General features: G+C 36.5%; 1 pseudogene; it reads right to left on the minus strand.

Annotated features, from left to right (window-relative positions):
* Window positions 1–4,453: 4,453 nt before the first annotated feature.
* Window positions 4,454–5,148, minus strand: LOC102739501 (nuclear ubiquitous casein and cyclin-dependent kinase substrate 1 pseudogene; annotated as a pseudogene).
* Window positions 5,149–18,399: the final 13,251 nt, after the last annotated feature.

Genomic DNA, 18,399 nt, shown 5'->3' on the forward strand with positions numbered 1-18,399 from the left:
GGGAGTCTGCTTCTCCTTCTGACCCTCCCCCCTCTCATGTGCTCTCTCTCATTCTCTCTCTCTCAAATAAATAAATAAAATCTTTAAAAAAAAAAAAAAGAATAGGGTGGATAAAATGTCTTTTTTTTTTAAGATTTTATTTATTTATTTGAGAGAGAGAGTACAAGTGGATGGGAGGGGCAGAGGGAGAGGGAGAAGCAGGCTCCCCGCTGAGCAGGGAGCCTGATTTGGGGCTCAATCCCAGGACCCTGGGATCATGACCTGAGCCAAAGGCAGATGCTTAACCAATTGAGCCACCCAGGTGCCCCAAAATGTCTTTCTTTGGACATTATATTACAAAAATATATAATTATGTCAGTATTTTTAGAATCCACACCAAAAGTTTAATTAAAATAAAATCAGTGGTCATTCATGTTTTCATATAATTTGCTAATAAGGTCAGTCATACAGATAGACACATTTGACATTGAATTTCTTAGAATGTGTGAAAGAAGCAAAACCAGAAAAGGAAGAGCCTAAGGAAAAAAATGATAAAACATCTCTAAAAAGGAAGCATATGCTTAAACAACCAAATAAACAAACAAAAAACACAAATAAAAACCTACAAGTCATTATACTTAAAAAGTAAAGAATTTTGGTTTTCCTTGAGACTGCATTGCACAGTGGACAGAATACTGAAATAAAAATTAGAAAAATGGATACCAATCCAGATGGTTTAGGCTAAAATCACTTATTCTCATTGAGGCTACTAGTATCCTTACAAGAAATATGGAATTTAAACTTTCCCTTCTTCCCTAATTAGCATCTTGAGTGCTAATTCGTTTGATAATATTTTGAGAACAATATTAGATAATGCATGAAAGTGCTTTAAAAAAGAATAAGCCACAATGCCACGGTAGCTATTTGTTTTTACAGAGGAAGGAGAGAAATTGTGATTATAGCCAATAGGGAATAACAGGTATTGACTGACTCTCCAATCATAAACAGCTATAAAATGGTTTTATCATGTACAGGCAGTGCAGAGCTATGATCCTTAAAAAAAGGAATACATGTTAAGTAAATTCCACATTTACCTTAGCTTCCTATCTGGGGACACTTTCATAAGCTGAGACACAAAGAAGTAAAGACAAACAGTATTGCTGGGCAGACAAACAAATCTTTTTGTGATGATTTGGGGCTGCCAAGGGGGCTGAAATTTATGAGACAGAATACTGGGGAAGAGAGACATACACAGAGAAAGAAATCAGAAATCTGCAGGGGGTCTCTTTTGGTTCTTTTATGAAATACTAAATTGCATTTGCTCGACGTGTGACATCTTGGGGTCTGAAAGAGATCTGAATGGGAGCTGAATGAAAATTCTAGAGGTTTCCCAGTGCTGAGAATACTAAGCAGCCAGAGTAGACAAACCTCACTGAAAACTAGGGACTTTTATTTCAGACTTTCAGAAAGACCAAGTTTTAAGAGTAGGGCTATTCCAGACTTGTCCAAGCCTTGACAGGATCAAGCTGACCTGTGAGCATAGTAATCACTTGCCAAAAACAAAACTTAATATTCTTTAAAAGAAGCTACATCATTTGGATTTCAACAACATAACATCCACAGTACCCAGTATAAAAGCAAAAATACCAGACATGTAAATAAACAGAGAAAAATGCAGAACAGACAGTCAATAGACACAGATACAGAGATGACACAGATCATACAATTACGGAGATGAAGACACTGGCAGAGCTATGATAAATATGTTCAAATATGTAAAGGACAAAGTGAACATAATAAATAAACATATGGAAAAATCTTAGTGGAGAAAGGACAGCTATAAAAAAAGATGCAACATAAAAGAAGCACAATTCATATAAACACAAAGAAAGCACAGTTAGGTACACCATTGTCAAATGGCTAAAACTCAATGATAAATAGAAAAATCTTAAAGGTTGCCAAATAAAAAAGACACACATAATAGGAAAAACTAACAAGAGAAACCACTGACTTTTTAAATAGGAAATTATACATTTCAAAAGACAGTAAAACATTTTAAAATGCTGAAATTTAAAAAAGAGTCAATCTAGAATTCAATATGTTGCACAAAAATTATTTGAAAATAAAGAGAAAATAAAAACAATTGTGTTAAATAAATGTTGGGAGAACTTGTCACCAGCAGACTTAAAATCCAGTCAATATTAAAGAAAGTTCTTTTGAAGGAACAGATACCATATAAAAACTCAAATTTATGTGAGGGAATACAGAATAGGAATGATTAATATATGGTTAATATGAAATACGCTTTTACACTTTCTTAATTTTTAAAAGACCATTGACTTTTTAAAGTAAATAGTAAGAACAATGTATTTTGAAGGTGATAATATATTTAGAAGCAAATGGTATGAAACAATAGCACAAAAATGGAAGCAGGTAAGAAGTATATTGTCAATATCTTTTACATTAAATAAGAGGTGATAGAATATTACTTTGAGGCAGAGGGTGATTTTTTATTTTTAAAATAAAGATAAATGAAGGAAGTATGCATAGTTATGTAATATAGGAGATAAAGTGTAGTAAAGGTAGTAAAATAATCCAACAGAAGGCAATTTATTTAATGAAGCAGCAAACTCCTGATACCCCTGATACCACACAATGGGGAAAAAAGAAAAAACAAATGGCACCATAGAAAACCAATAACAAAATGAAAACTTAAATCCAATCATAATCATAATTATATTATTGGGGGGATCTGAATGCACATTTATGGCATAAAAGAATTTCAATTTTCTGTTTTCACAAAGGAAAAATCTCAAGTCTTTGTGATTGAGTTTCACATTAACTGGTACTTTATTTGCTTAAAACCTACACATTGTCAGCTAAGAAGAGATCCACTCTGGTGTATATTTCTTACCATTTAAATTTTAGGTTTTGAGGGATTTTTTTTGATCCTTGGTAAAATTTTATCCAAAAAACAGAATATATAAAGATATAGTCAAAAACATGAACCATTAGGGGCACCTGGGTGGTTCAGTCATTAAGCTTCTGCCTTCGGCTCAGGTCATGATCCCAGGGTCTTGGAAAAGCCTGCTTCTCCCTCTCCCACTCCCCCTGTTTGTGTTCCCTCTTTCGCTGTGTCTCTCTCTGTCAAATAAATAAATAAAATCTTAAAAAAAAAAAATTGAACCATTAGAGAATGAAATAGGAAATCAAGAGTGATTTAAGTTTGGGGGCTCCTGGGTGGCTTAGTGGGGTGAGCTTCTGACTCGTGGTTTCAGCTGGGTCATAATTTCAGGGTTGTGAGATCCAGCCCTGATTCGGACTCCTTACTCAGTGGGAGCGGGGGAGGGGGTGTCTCCTTGAGATTCTCTCTCTCTCTCTCCCTCTACCCCCCACCCCCACTCACCTGTGCGTGCTCTCTCTCTCTCAAACAAAAAAATAAATCCATTAAAAAAAGAGAACGACTTAAGTTTTGGTGGCCCTCACCTTTTTTTTTTTTCTTTTTTTTAAAAGTTCCTTAAAGACTATAGCAAGATAAAAGGATATTGGTTCAGGAACTCTTTGAGATAACAAGTGATGAAATTAAACACACACACGCACTCAAACAAGGTCAGATAACACCATCCCCTGCCCTTCCCCCAAGGTAAAAAATATGAATACTTTTAGTAACAATTCAGAATTCATCTTTATCTCTTACCTGTCCCATCAGTGAAAGTTTAACATCATGATTTTTTTTAGACATCTACACTGTGTATATAGATATACAAACTTGTATTAGATGACAACTGATTTTTTTTTAGTCCAGGTAGAGAAAGAAGCAATCATTTTTAACTAAAATCCTTCTACGTTTTTGATTACTGTTCAACTTGCTACCGTTTAGCAAAAAGCAAATTTCCATACCATTCAACTCAAATCTTATTGCTCTATGACTGTGGTCTACCTTCCATTAAAAAATAAAAAGATGAAGCTGTCAATCGAGTGATTACTTTGACATGGCTTTCATTGGGAAGGGGGGTCATGGCAAGGAGAAGACCATACACAAAAAGGTAATTAAACATACAGTGGTTTTCTTTAAAAAAAGAGAGAGAGAGAGGGAGATGTTATTTTCAAGAAAAGGAAAAAAGCATTGAAAGCCCATGAGTTAAGCCATAGCCAAAATCATGTTCTATCTTAATAAGAAGATTTTCTTTTTTCCCCCCACTTTTTTTTTCTTCTATTTTATAAATAAAATCTCTCTCCAATTGGTTAAGTGTCCCAATCTTGGTTTCAGCTCAGGTAGTGATCTCAGGGTCGTGAGATGGAGTGGGCTCCACACTCAGCCCATGAGGCTGCTTGAGAATTTCTCTCCCTCTCCCTCTGCTCCTCCTGCATGTGCTCTCTCTCTTTCTCTTTCACAAATAAACAAATATTTAAAAATAAATAAAATAAGTCAAATAAATCAAATAAAATTTCTCCACAAACCATCATCACTTTTTTAATCCTTCCCAGACTGGGCTTCATCTTCAGACCCTACATCCCCCGATTTCTCAGGTGGCGGGCTTGCAGAGGTGTTCTTTTCTGGGGGGCTTTCTGGTTCCTCCTCTTCTTTGAGAGGAGTCCTTTCCTTTGATGTCTCTGAGGCTGTAGGGCGACCTACTTTTCCCTTTGCTTTTCACAGGGTTTGGCGTCACTATGGCCTTTAGTCTGGGTTTTGGCATTTTCGTTTCTCTCAGGTTTGGACTTCTTAACTATCTTTTTGTTTTTCTTTTTTGAGCTGCCATAGTCACTGCCCTCATCATCTTCCACTAGGAAATCATCATCACTGCCAGAATCTTCCTCCTGGAATTGTGCCTCATCCTCCTCTTCTTGTTCTCCACTGCCCACATCTTCCATGAGCATCACTCTGTTTGGAAGCTGCATGCCTTGCTGGAGCACATTCTTATGGGCTTCTTTTTCATCTTCGCTGTCCTCTGCCGAGTGAGAATCATCCTTGGTCTTCACATCTGTTGCTTCTGAGTCCTCACTATCTTCCTGTGAATTCTTTCCAGATCGCCTCTTATTTTTAGCTTCCCTGGGAGATTGAACTTTCTTAGCTGGAAGGCCTCAATCTCTTCCATAATCTTCTCGGCATCATTAAATTCCTGACACCAAATAATCAATGACCTTTTTATTTGTGACAGGCCGAGACATATTCGCTGTTGAAACAGGATTGAGTCAAGAAGCCACAGACCAGGACCGCACCCCCCAGCCTCCACCCACTCAGCGCATCCCCCTCAACTTCGGCCCATGGGGCTGCTGCTGCTGAACCTCCACCTGCTGGCTTCTCAAACTCCACTACTTCTTGGTTCAGGGCCCCTTAATCAGATGAGCCCCCCCCAACAACCCACTCTACACCAGGCTCCCCCATCTCTTCAAAATGGATGAATCAAACTAGCTCTCATAATCATATTAAATGCTAGTGGACTAGACATTCCAATTAATAGATAGATATATCCAATCTACCAGGAACACAGAAAAATGTTCAATCCCCAATATGGCACCATTGGAAGAAGAGACCAAACAACCACTTAGTGTCAATTTCACATTAGGCTCCCATCACCCTGACAGTGGTTCATCATGACTAGAGTTGACATATATTCTGTATATTTTCTGCTTCATAGGACTTCAGCCAGTTCCAATATCCAAGTATTTACAGAGTATTATATCTTCAAACATAAACAGTGCCCAAAACCAAAGCACTGATTTTATAGCGAGAAGTGTGGTAATGGGCACACAACAATGGAATCCACTGGACTTAATGCATACACCACCACCAGAAGCTGCCAAACTGACCTTTCAATAGAGTGGCTTACTGAGGTTACAACTGAGGCACAAGTTCTTTTTTTTTTTTTTAATTTATTCATGAGAGTCAGAGAGAGAGAGAGAGGCAGAGGCAGAGGGAGAAGCAGGCTCCCTGCTTAGCAGGGAGCCCGATGTGGGACTTGATCCCAGGACCCTGGGATCATGACCCAAGCCGAAAGCAGACGCTTAACCATCTGAGCCACCCAGATGCCCCGAGGCACAAGTTCTGATATGTTATTATGTGCAGATGAGTACCACCCTCAAGGATGCAATATACACTCTTAATTGGCAACCAATGTTATGTCTTCAATTAAGAGAAATCATGGGTCTAGAAATCAAGATGCAAAAGTGAAAGTGTTTACCTGCTTACCATCACTTTTCTTAACCCATGCTTCTGGTCCTTGCAACACTAACCTCAGTAAAGGTCTTTGGAAATCCTGGTTTTCCAAATGGTTAACTCTTCTAATTGGTGCCAGCAAGGGTATTGAAAGGGTTCTATTCAAAGGCCCCTCCCCAGCCAAGATTACAGATAAAACTTGTAGGTGTCTGTACTTGACCCGAACTCCGTTTTTCTAGGTCATGGTGCCCCACATTCTCAGAAAATAGACCACAACTATAAAAGGTACTCTCCTCTAGCTGGACCACAACTATATCTGGGACAAACCGCTGACAGAGCCCCTTGAAAAACCTGTCACCTCCTGCTCTACCTGGCCAAGAGTCAACCCCCTCCCCCATGGGTGCAGTGGCAACCCTCCCACATCCTTAAAACCCCTTAAAAGGCCCAGCCTAACAGAAACTCAGAGCCGACATCTCTCTTGATGTATGGTCCCTCTCCTCCTTCAGAGAATGCATTAATTCACCCTGCTTGTTGCTCTACTCTTGGTGCTATTCTTTGCCACCCCTGTCACCGGCCACCTTAACAAGTCTCAACAGATTTTATTCTCTGGCTATTGCCTGAGAACTTTGAACTCAAGTGCCCAAAGAAAAGCAGAAACATGGAGGAGTCACAGACCTGAGGAGTAGTGTCCCCGACTATCACAAGGAGCTAGAACTACTGTTACACAACGGAGGAACACGTTTAGCACTTGGATGGCACACCTCAGCATTTTTTGGTGCCCCATTTGCACAATCTGACCAGTTAATGAGTAAGTGTAGCAGCCACATCCAAAGACCAGGCTCTCAGTACCCTCAGATATTAGGTTCTTCATCATGCCACTAAGTAAACTTTCTAATTGAATTTAGTTTCTAGCCAAAGGTGAGGGGAATCTTGAATGGCTAGTAGAGGATGGAGATGATGAGTATTATCAGTTGTGACCAAGAGACTGGCTTCAGTGAGAGAGGCTATAGTTCATCTCACTAAACTTCCTATGATACATTCACTCTGGGAAATAAGGCCCATCAGAGTCCTAATGGATCCGCTCCCAGAAATTTTATGAAGTGGATTCAAGTGGCACAAAGGATGAACTATAGTGAATGCAGTCCTGTGCAACCCAGCACGCCAGCCCTTTAGTACTGAAGGAATTATTCTCCTAGCATTGAAAGGAGATAGCTGTCGGATGTGAGCCCTCTCAGTAAATTGCTGTCAGCTAGAGAGAGCAAACTCATCCAAGGCTACACGTCCTCCTAGTACAACCTAAAACCAACAACTGATTGATAAGAGCCTTAAAAGTCTTGTCACTTTGCTCCAGTTCAGAATAACTTTGAAGGTCTATCCCAGACTTTGATATTCCCATTGGACAAATTGGTACCTTTGTTGTAACTGCATTTTAGCCCAACTTCTCCTTCTAATTAATCCCTCTTCCATCGCTTTCACCATAGGTAGGTATTTATCCCAAGAGAATGCTCTGCAATAAACTTTCTGCAAGTTATCTGTCTCAGAGTTGGATCTGTAACTCCTATACACAGAAAAATACAAAAATTTTCAAGAAAAGAAAATAAAGAATATGTAAGTAAGTGAAAATGTATTTTAAATTAACAGATTGCAAGGGTCAATACTGCTAAGGTGATCATAGTGTCTTTTGGATCAATGTGATTCCATTAAATTTTTCTTGCAATTTTTTCCATAGAACTTGGGAAAGTGATTCTAAATTATATATGTAAATAATAAGTATCTAGGGGCGCCTGGGTGGCTCAGATGGTTAAGCATCTGCCTTCGGCTCGGGTCATGATCCTAGGGTCCTGGGATCGAGTCTCGCATCAGGCTCCCTGCTCAGCGGGGAGCCTGATTCTCCCTCTGCCTCTCTCCCTCTCTCTCTCTCTGTGACTCTCATGAATAAATAAATAAAACATTTAAAATAATAATAATAATAATAAGTATCTAGATGGTCTAAAACAATCCTGACAAAGATGAGTTTGGAGGATTTATATTACATGACTTCAAGACTTAGAATAAGGTGCATTAATCAAGACAATTTAGGTTTGCGTAAGGATGAACAAATAAATTCAATGAAACCAAAGAGACTTAGAAATAGATCTAATACATGCATTCAATTAATTTTCAACAAAGACATTAAATGCAATATAGTGGTGAATAAAAGTCTTCCTGCCAAAAGATGCTAAAATAGGCAACATTCATAAGGAAAAAAGAGAACATCGATCCCTAACCACTATTTACTACATACAAAAAAAGATTGAGATGGATTGTAAATCTAAAAATACACACCAAAATCATAAAGCTTATAGAAGAAATTGTTGGAGAATTTCTCCAACCCCTTTAACTTTCTTAGATAGGACACAAAATGCATGAACCACCAAAAGAAAAAAAAAAGATAAATTAGATTCCATCAAAATTAAAACAGTTGCTCATCCAAAAACACCTGTTAAAAAAAGTGAAAAGGCGAGCCACAGCCTGGGGAAGATATTCAGAACACTTGTATCTGGCAAAGGAATTGTATCCAGAATATATAAAGATCTCCTGCAATTAATTAACAACAGTAAGTGAACTAAAAATTTTTAAATGAGCATAAGACTTGAATAAGGAAGATATACAAAAGGCAAATAAGCACTTTAAAAAGTTCTCTGTATCATTAGTCATCAAGGAAAAGCAAATTCAAAACACAATGAGATATCACTTCGTAAACTAGAATAATTAGAATGTTTGACAACCTGAAATACTGATGTTTTGGAGGAACAAAAATCTCATACATTGCTGGTGGAAAACTGGCTATTTCTTACAAAGTTAAACATAAATCTATCCTTTAATTTAGCAAACCCATTCCTTGGTATTTGCCCAAATAAACTGAAATATATGTCAAACAAAAGATTTCTTTAAAAATATTAATGAGGGGTGCCTGGGTGGCTCAGACAGTTAAGTGTTTGCCTTCGGCTCAGGTCATGATCCCAGGGTCCTGGGATCGAGCCCCGCATCAGGCTCCCTGCTCAGTAGGAAGCCTGCTTCTCCCTCTCCCTCTGCCTGCCACTGCTCCTGCTTGTGCTCTCTCTTTCTGTGTCAAATAAATAAATAAAAATCTTCAAAAAAATATTCATGGGAGCTTTATTCATAATGGCTCAAAGCTAGAAACAATACAGATATTCATCAAAAGTAAAATAGATTTAAAAAATGGTGTATTCATACAATGGAATACTACTCGGTAATAAAAAGAATGATCGAAGAACTTGGATGATTCCAAAATATATTCCCCATTTACATGAGTTTTTATAAAAGACAAAACTGATGTCATGATAGCTATTAGGCAATAGTTACCTCTGAGGGTTTAATTGACTCAGGAAGGAAAGGAAGAAAGTTGCTGGGGTGTTGAAAATATTCTATCTTGATAGGGGTGTGGGTAGCACAGGCACATGCATTTGTCACATACTCTACACATAAGATGAATCTATTTCCCTGTATAAAAATTATACCTCATAAAAATTTAATAGGAGGTAGAATTAAATGTCAGGAAGCCACTAAGAGGTAACACATTGGAATATTTCTGGGAAGGTCAAAGCCAAATCATAAGTGGGTTGTTTTTAATGACCACATAATTCAATGTTGTCTTCTTTTCCTCCTTATAAAATGTTTTGTTTCGGGGCGCCTGGGGGGCTCAGATGGTTAAGCGTCTGCCTTCGGCTTGGGTCATGATCCCAGGGTCCAGGGATCGAGTCCCACATCGGGCTCCCTGCTCCTTGGGAGCCTGCTTCTCCCTCTGCCTCTCTCTCTCTCTGTCTCTCATGAATAAATAAATAAAATCTTTAAAAAAAAAAAGTTTCGTTTCTTCTTGTCAGCCAGCAGATAACTATTTGATGAACATCCACTATATACGAAGCACTGTAATCTCAGGTCTCCTATGCCTGATAGCTCATGGCGGATAGCTAGCTAGTTAATTAAGTTACATCTTGTTTGAACTTAATATGTTTCCTTTTCTTCATCATTTGTAAGAATATTAAGAAAATTAACATGGTAGAAAAAAATCAACTGTTGAAAAGTGTTCCATCGGTGATAACAACAGTTGGGGAGATATTTTTAATTTGGGAAATTCCTAGCCCTCATGAAATAAGGGAAGTCATATTCTTCAAGTTGAATCCTTTTCAATTCTCAAAGAGTTTAATGAAAGCACAAAAACAAAATAAGACTTGTCGAGAGTTCAGTTTTACTTCACTGTCATGTTGAGTATGCATTGTTGGAAGATTAAGCATCATGGGAAGAGCTTGATAAATATGTCGATTTTGAGTCCCTATCTTGAAAACTATTTGAGTAAGACTATGCCACCGGGTTCTTAAAATAAGATTACAAAAAACTAGGTTTGACATAACTACAGAAAAAGTCTGTGAAAAAAAGTCTATATGGAAAATTTTATAGACTGTGTCCCCACAAATTTCCTATGTTGAAAGCTAACACCCAATATGCTAGTATTTGGAGGTGGGCCTCTGGAAGGTGATTAGGTCATGAGGGTAGAGTCCTCATGAATGGAAGTAGTGTCTTTATAAAGGAGACCCCAGAGAGATCCCTTGCCCCTTTCCACCACACAGAGCCACAGACGTTGGAAAGACGTCCATATATAAATCAGGAAGCAGAACCTCACCAGCGAATCTGCTGGTGCCTTGATCTTGCACTTCCCAGCCTCCAGAACAAGGAGAAATAAGTTCCTGTTGTTTATAAGGCACCTAGTATATAGTATTCTGTTATAGCAGCGTGGGTAGATTAAGACAGAGATCATCACAGACAAAAACCATGGCTGTGTGAATGATTTTTCTCTTCCCAGGATTTACACCTCCCTCTTGGTTCTCTTGTCTCTATTTCAGCCTCCAGGGACACCATATTGTCTCCTTGCTGCAAGACCCAGAAATGGACAAAAACTCTGTTCCCATCCTACTCCTTGCTTAACAAAGAAAAGCTAAAATTTGAAAATAATTTTACTAAGAACTAAGGAGAAAGTAAAGGAAAATAAAGAAAATGCAAAATTAGAAAAGGCTCAGCCTAATAAAATACAGATTTCTGATTCAAACATAGTTAAATTGAAGCCACAAGTTAATTGGTCCAATTTACCAACATTCAGGCCAGGGTTTTGCTCACTTCCTCCAACACATTCTACTGATTAGAGATGCATCTAGGTTTGAAAAAAATAAAAAAAAACTCCTTTTAAACTTATAAATTATTGCTTATGGAGGTTAAGTCTAATTTAAGTTTTAATTAGATATTCCTTTTTTGTTGTGTTTTTTTTTTTTCTAATACAAAGTGAGATAACTGGGGAGGAACAAGGTTAAACAGACAATTTTGGAGCAAAAAAAAACACAGTAGGGAAACAGGTCAAAGTCTAAGCATTTAGCAACACCTTGCGTGTCCATGCTGTAGGCCTGAAGTGCCTTATAAAAAGCAACTAGTCCTTTTCTCACTCAGAGTCTTTCTTTGGTCCCCCGTTTAAAGACTCCCTCTCTTCTCCTGGCTTTTAATTCTCTTTGTATAGCTTCGTCTGAACAGTGACTGAATTGGTCGGTCTGTGACTTGGCTGTAAATTACTCCCCTGTAAGTTTCCTCTCATTTGATTGGCTTCAATCTCTATAGTCTGGCCTCTTCCCTGATCTTGGCCTAGACTCCAGAAGCACTGCACTACAGCTTAGTCTGTGCTGAGGGGCTCCTCCTTGTCTGAAAGTTGACTCAGATGCATGAGGAGATGAAATACAGAACTCTGTATGAGCAAATCGCTATCAGGGCACAGGGTATGAGTAAGGGTTGTGGGGGGGGGATTCAAAGTTGAAAAAGAATAAAGAAAGGGAAGTGAGAGACTGTTCAAATTTTGTCTGACCCTGGGAATTACATCGGCTTATGACACACATCAAATCATTTTGTTTTCTCTGATGACGTGAATGCCAGAGGTTTCTGACCTCGGGGGTGTTTGAGTTATCTTGGGTTCCCACACACCTCTGCTTTTCCTCTATCACCTTGAAGGGATCTTCTTTCTCCCCTTCCCAGGATTTAATCCTTGGCTTTCTGCTCTTCTCTCTGAGCTCTATTTAAATCATCCTCCCGTGTATACATTTCCAAATTCTGTCCCTATGCTTTCAATTTCTAATGCTGTAGTGTATGTTCAGCACACTTCCTCCCACACTCTATTTTCCTTGAAAACAAATGTCACTTGACCTATGGCTCCCAATAGCTACCTTCCTCCTGCTGACAGAATTATTTGCTGACAAATTTATTGGAAAGACAAGAATTATTTGCTGACAAAATTATTTGAAAGATTTTACATCCAAAGCATATGTTTTCTTTCTGTAGTTTCTTACATCCCGCCATCTGGTTTCTATTCCTGCTTTATCTCCCTCTACACTCTCTCTTAGACCACTTTGCTGCACTAAAAACCAGAAAAGCTGCTTGACTGAAGACCATGAAAATCTTTGAGTAAATTTCCCTTCTTCCTGAGTTGCTTAAACCAAGTGGAGCTGGGATATATTATGAAGAAAAGTAGTACGAATAAAATGAGGTATGAATTGGAAAAGCTGCCCCCCGCCCAGTCCAAGTTAACATGCCTTCACTGAGGTCTTACCATATCCCAGACACTTTATCTAAATGATAGAGAAGTAAAGGTGAGGGGGGAAAGATCATTGTTGAATTCCTGGATGATAACTGAATTCTTGAAAAGAATTCAAGAAATTATCATGTTCATTTTATCTGGGTGAACTTGAGTTCTAAAACTCCATTTGCAAGGGCCTAGTAGAAATACCTTTGCCACAATCTTAGTATCAGCAAAACTAAACTCATGAGCTCCCTTCAATTGTTCCTGAAAATTGCATTTTATGTTTTACAGTGCAACTCCTTATCACATTTTTATCTCTTTCTTACATCCCTTCATGTATAATCAGTCACCAGCTACATTCTCTGAGGTCTGAGTACTAGACTGGTAATGCCTCTCCTGGAATTGATTTATTTAGTTGAGTTTTGCTTTTTAAGTCTACACAAGAATAATGTAGCATCATTAATGTCAGAAAACTGAAATTTAAGGTTAAGATCATTAGAAAATACAAAGTGGGATATTTCATGTTGAAAAAGAAATGATCCACCCACGAAAAAGATTTAAAAATTATGAAACTTTCTGAACCTAAGAAAAGAGAAAATTAACATTTTGACAATCATCATGGGAACTGTAGCACACTTTTTCCAGAAAGTAGCAGATAAAATAAACCAAAATTTACAAGACAAGGGAGAATTTAAGTAACATAAAAAGTAAACACTACTGCATTCAAAAGGCAATACACATTCAGCTGAAATGCACATACAATATCTACCAAAAAATGACCACATATAAAGTCACGAAAGAAGGCCCCAAAAGTAAAAATTAAGAAAATTATATTATGCATACAAGTTATATTCACTATTAAAGCTAAAAAAAATAGTTAAAATTCAATAACCTTTCAAGTAAAAGAAACAAAAACCAAATAAAAAAATCTCCTAGCAAACTACGAAGATAATAGAATTCTCTTACTCTGATAGTGCATATTTATTGGAAGTCAAAGATGCACATCATGTCAGAAACAGCTGATGGAAAACATTATACACTTTCCTACTAAAATTAGGAACAGGATTATAATTTCTGCTACCACTACTACTATCTATCACTATATTACAGGTCTTGCCAATGCAATAAAATGAGAAAAGAAATGATTTGGAAAGATAATTTTTTATATATCATTAATATATATGAGGGGAAAAACTAATATCTTTATTATAGTTAGAACCAATAAGTGAGTTTAGCAATACAGGAGGATTAAAGTATAATGTATAAATAACAATAGCTTTTCTAAATCCTGCCAATATGAGACAAAAACAATCATGTTCACAGTAATAATAAAAAGTATAAAGTGCTTAAGAATATACTTCATAAAAAAAGATGAGGAAAGTATTCAACTTGTGAGAGCAGAAAAATTTCAGAGTAAATTCTCACAAAACAAAATTTAAAAATATACTAAAATTCATGAAATTAAAAATTCAAACATGACCAACAAAAGTAAAACTGGATTATATGAAAATATTTAAGTTAATAACAAAAATATTAGATAAGACTGATTTAGGGAAAATAAGAAAAGGTTTAAATAAAATACAAAAAATGAAAAAGAAGTATATTTAGAGATAGAATAGAATAGAGATTTAAAAATTGAAAGAAAATATTTTGACTTTTAAAGAGAAAATTATAAAAGTATACAGAATGGCATTACTCCTGAAAAAATAAACTGATAACATCTTCATTGATGGCAAATATCAACATAGTTTTTTCTTAACTAATATAAAAAGTCTCTGCAATGTAAATCAATAAAATCAATATCCAATAGGATTTAATATAATTTTGCAAGCTAATTCTAAATTTCCATAAAAGATAAATTTGTAGGAATCTGAAGATGAACAAAAAGGACAATATATCCTACCACAGTCAAATATACTTTTTTAAATAAAGTAACAGCTATCTTAATTTTGGGGGGGTGGGGAGAGAGAGAGAGCGAAGTGGGGTACAGGGGAAGAGGGAGAGTGAGAATCCCAAACAGGCTCTGTGCCCAGCAAGCACGGAGCTGTTTGCAGGTTCAATCTCATGACCCTGAGATCATGACCTGAGCTGAAATCAAGAGTCAGTTGCTTAAGCCGCCAAGCCACCCAGGCACCCCATCAAATATATTTTTATGGTATTTATGCATGAATAGACAACAAAATCCATAAAACTAAATAAAACATTCAGTAAGAGATCCATAATTAAGTATTGAAAAAGATGATACTTCATATCAGTGAAGAAAAGAAACATTATTCAGTAAATGTTCTTAGAAAATCAGCTGAATATTTGGGCAAATAAGTTAGCTCTCATTTCAGACTTATCACAAATATAAATTTTAAGTGGAAAAACATAAAACAAAATATTATAAATATAAGACAATGCCTTTTTGAGTGTAGGCTAGGGTATATAAGACAAAAAAGAAAAAAATTATAGATAAAAATATTGACACATAGACTAAACCAGATTTAATAGCATGAATTCCACTAATACAGCATTAATAAAGTTAAATGATAAGTAAAGATGGAGGAAGAATTTGCAATATTTATGATGATAAAATTTCAAAAAGCAGTAGCTCTCAAATTCTCTGTAGCAAAGTCATTTTTTTCTATTTTTAATCTTTAACAGACCAATACATTTATAGAATACAATAAAAATGAGGAAAATAAAATTCAAAAAAAATATATAAAGTGTAAGTCTTTTTCTTAAATGATATCGAATAGTCATAAAATAACTCGGTCCACTGGCTTTCAGTTTCTCCACCTAGTAGTTTGTAGACCTGAAATAAATCACTGGTGGACGGGCGCCTGGGTGGCTCAGTCATTAAGCGTCTGCCTTCGGCTCAGGTCATGATCCCAGGGTCCTGGGATCGAGTCCCACATCAGGCTCCCTCCTCGGTGGGAAGCCTGCTTCTCCCTCTCCCACTCCCCCTGCTTGTGTTCCTGCTCTCGCTATCTCTCTCTCTGTCAAATAAATAAATAAAATCTTAAAAAAAAAAAATCACTGGTGGAATAACACAAGTGCAGAGATGACACTCTAAACTGAACAGATCTTAAAAGGTCCTACAGATTAGAATGAAAATGGCAAAAGGCCAACCCAAAAATGATTCAAGTGTATTAACATGGAAGTCATAGAAAAGCATAAGTATACACGAAAATATGCAAATTGTTTTGGTAATCAGGACCTTATAAATTAAATCAATAAGACCTTTTAAAAGCTTGATGATACCAAGTCTTAAAGGAAGTTGTAGAGAAAATAGGCATTTATACATTGCTGATTAAAGAATAAATTGGTAGAGCCACTTTGGGAACTATTTGATACTTATCTCTTAAAATTAACCAGATACTACCAAACCAAAACTCCATTAACACCTAATATTTAATTCATCTTATACTCTGGTGGAATACTTCCATATTTCCTCCAGGAGACATATACACAGATGTTCGTTTTGTGATTTTTTATAAAAGCAATAAATTGAAGGGAAAAAAAACCCCACAAAAGTTCTCAATAGGGGACTATGAAACATTTATACCATGGAAAACAGATTAAAACTTGTTAGATTACACTGACACTTATTTTTGAGAATAAAAACAAAATCCCCACACTCTATAGGTAATACGTATAAATATTTACAAGAAGTACTAAGAGATGGGACGCCTGGGTGGCTCAGTCGGTTAAGCGTCTGCCTTCGGCTCAGGTCATGATCCCGGGGTCCTGGGATCGAGTCCCGCATCGGGCTCCCTGCTCCGCGGGGAGCCTGCTTATCCCTCTGCCTCTGTCTCTCTCTCTGTCTCTCATGAATAAATAAATAAAATCTTTAAAAAAAAAAAAAGAAGAAGTACTAAGAGTATATATTTCAAACTCATGAAAGTAGTGATGTCAGGTGGAGATGTAAACTAGGGGGAAAAAATCAAGCTTGAGGAAGTAATGATCAAAGGGCAGTTCATTTTTATAATAATATTTTAATATTTTGAAAGAAGAATATTCTTGTGCAGTATTTGTATGGCTAGGCAATTGTACCTTTTAACAAGCTTTCCAGGTATGAAAACCCATGGTTATTAAAAAGGAACACTGACAAATGTTTTACTTTGTTAGTCCTGTTCACTGTTCCTTCTCAGGTCAAGAAGGGTTCCTCAGAGAGGCAGCAAACCAGCATTTCCAGCTCTTGACCTTACGCTGATACTTGCTAATGGCTTGTCTGTCTTTAAAAAATGGACATGTACACCTGATCACATAGCACACCACAGGTACAAATTTCTAGTTAATGATAAATTGATAAGCAAGTAATTCCACTAAATATTTTAAATAGGCATATTGAAAAGTGCACAAAATCCACTTCATGGTTTCTGGTAAACTAAGTACCCATTTACTGTATCATACTTGTAGAATGATTTCATAGGTAAAACAGATAAATCTTCTTACACAAGCAATTTATTATTGTTTAAAAGTAAGAACATAGTTCCATCTCAGAATGACTACAATTGCCAAATTAGTAAACTTTCAAAGCAACTAAGCCAGCATTTCTTTCTTTCTTTTTTTTTTTTTTTAGCTTCATTGAGGTACTATTGACAAGTAAAAGTTGTATGGCGTAAAACATGATTTTTTTTTTTTAAAGATTTTATTTATTTATTTGAGAGAGAGAATGAGATAGAGAGAGAGCATGAGAGGGAGGAGGGTCAGAGGGAGAAGCAGACTCCCCGCCAAGCAGGGAGCCCGATGCGGGACTCGATCCAGGGACTCCAGGATCATGACCTGAGCCGAAGGCAGTCGCTTAACCAACTGAGCCACCCAGGCGCCCCCATGATGTTTGATATATGTATATGATGTGAAATGATCATCACAATCAAGGTAATTAACATGTCCATCATTTCTGTTATTTTAACTCCATGTGTTCTTTGGAGGATTCCTTTACATAACATTTCATAGCTGTCTTTAAAACCAATTATCATGAAATATGTTATTTTTATCATTAACATGTATTGACTAAGTACTATGGGAGAGAAAAAAATAAAGTGATAGTGTAGAGGAATGATAAAATAGGTAAGATAAATTCATGAGTGAATGCTGTAATGTTTCACAGAGTAAAGAAAGAAATCAATTAATACATAAGCAACAGAGAAGATTTTATTTTGTTTTGAATGGGAAAAATAAAAACATAAACAAGGTAAATGTAATTCTAATAATGTAATAAACAGAAAACATGGATTGCAACAAAGTATAGGAAAAATGTAACATTAAATTGGTAAGCAACTTATAAGTAATTTGAATAAATGGGCAGTGTAGTAAATAATAAATAATAAATAGTAAGATATAATAAATAATAAAGAAAGGATATAAGAAATTCTTAAAGGAATTACTGTGGAATGAGACCCACTCATTGAGGTACTCAGAAATTCCTTCAAGTACAGTCACCACCCAGACACTCTTGACAAACATATAATTGGAAGAATCCACAACAGACAACTACAAAGCTAGAGGATTATATTGATGTCATCCTAACTTCAGCTAACACTAGAGACATTTTACATATTTATTAGTGCCATCACATCCTTCACTATTACACTATTAATTATTTCAATTCCATTCAACAAATAGAAATATTAATATTAGTAAAAAGCACCATCTATTATAGTGT

This window comes from Leptonychotes weddellii, chromosome 1 (assembly GCF_054177405.1).
Source record: "Leptonychotes weddellii isolate Sample4059 chromosome 1, ASM5417740v2, whole genome shotgun sequence".
Classification (NCBI taxonomy): Eukaryota; Metazoa; Chordata; class Mammalia; order Carnivora; family Phocidae; genus Leptonychotes; species Leptonychotes weddellii.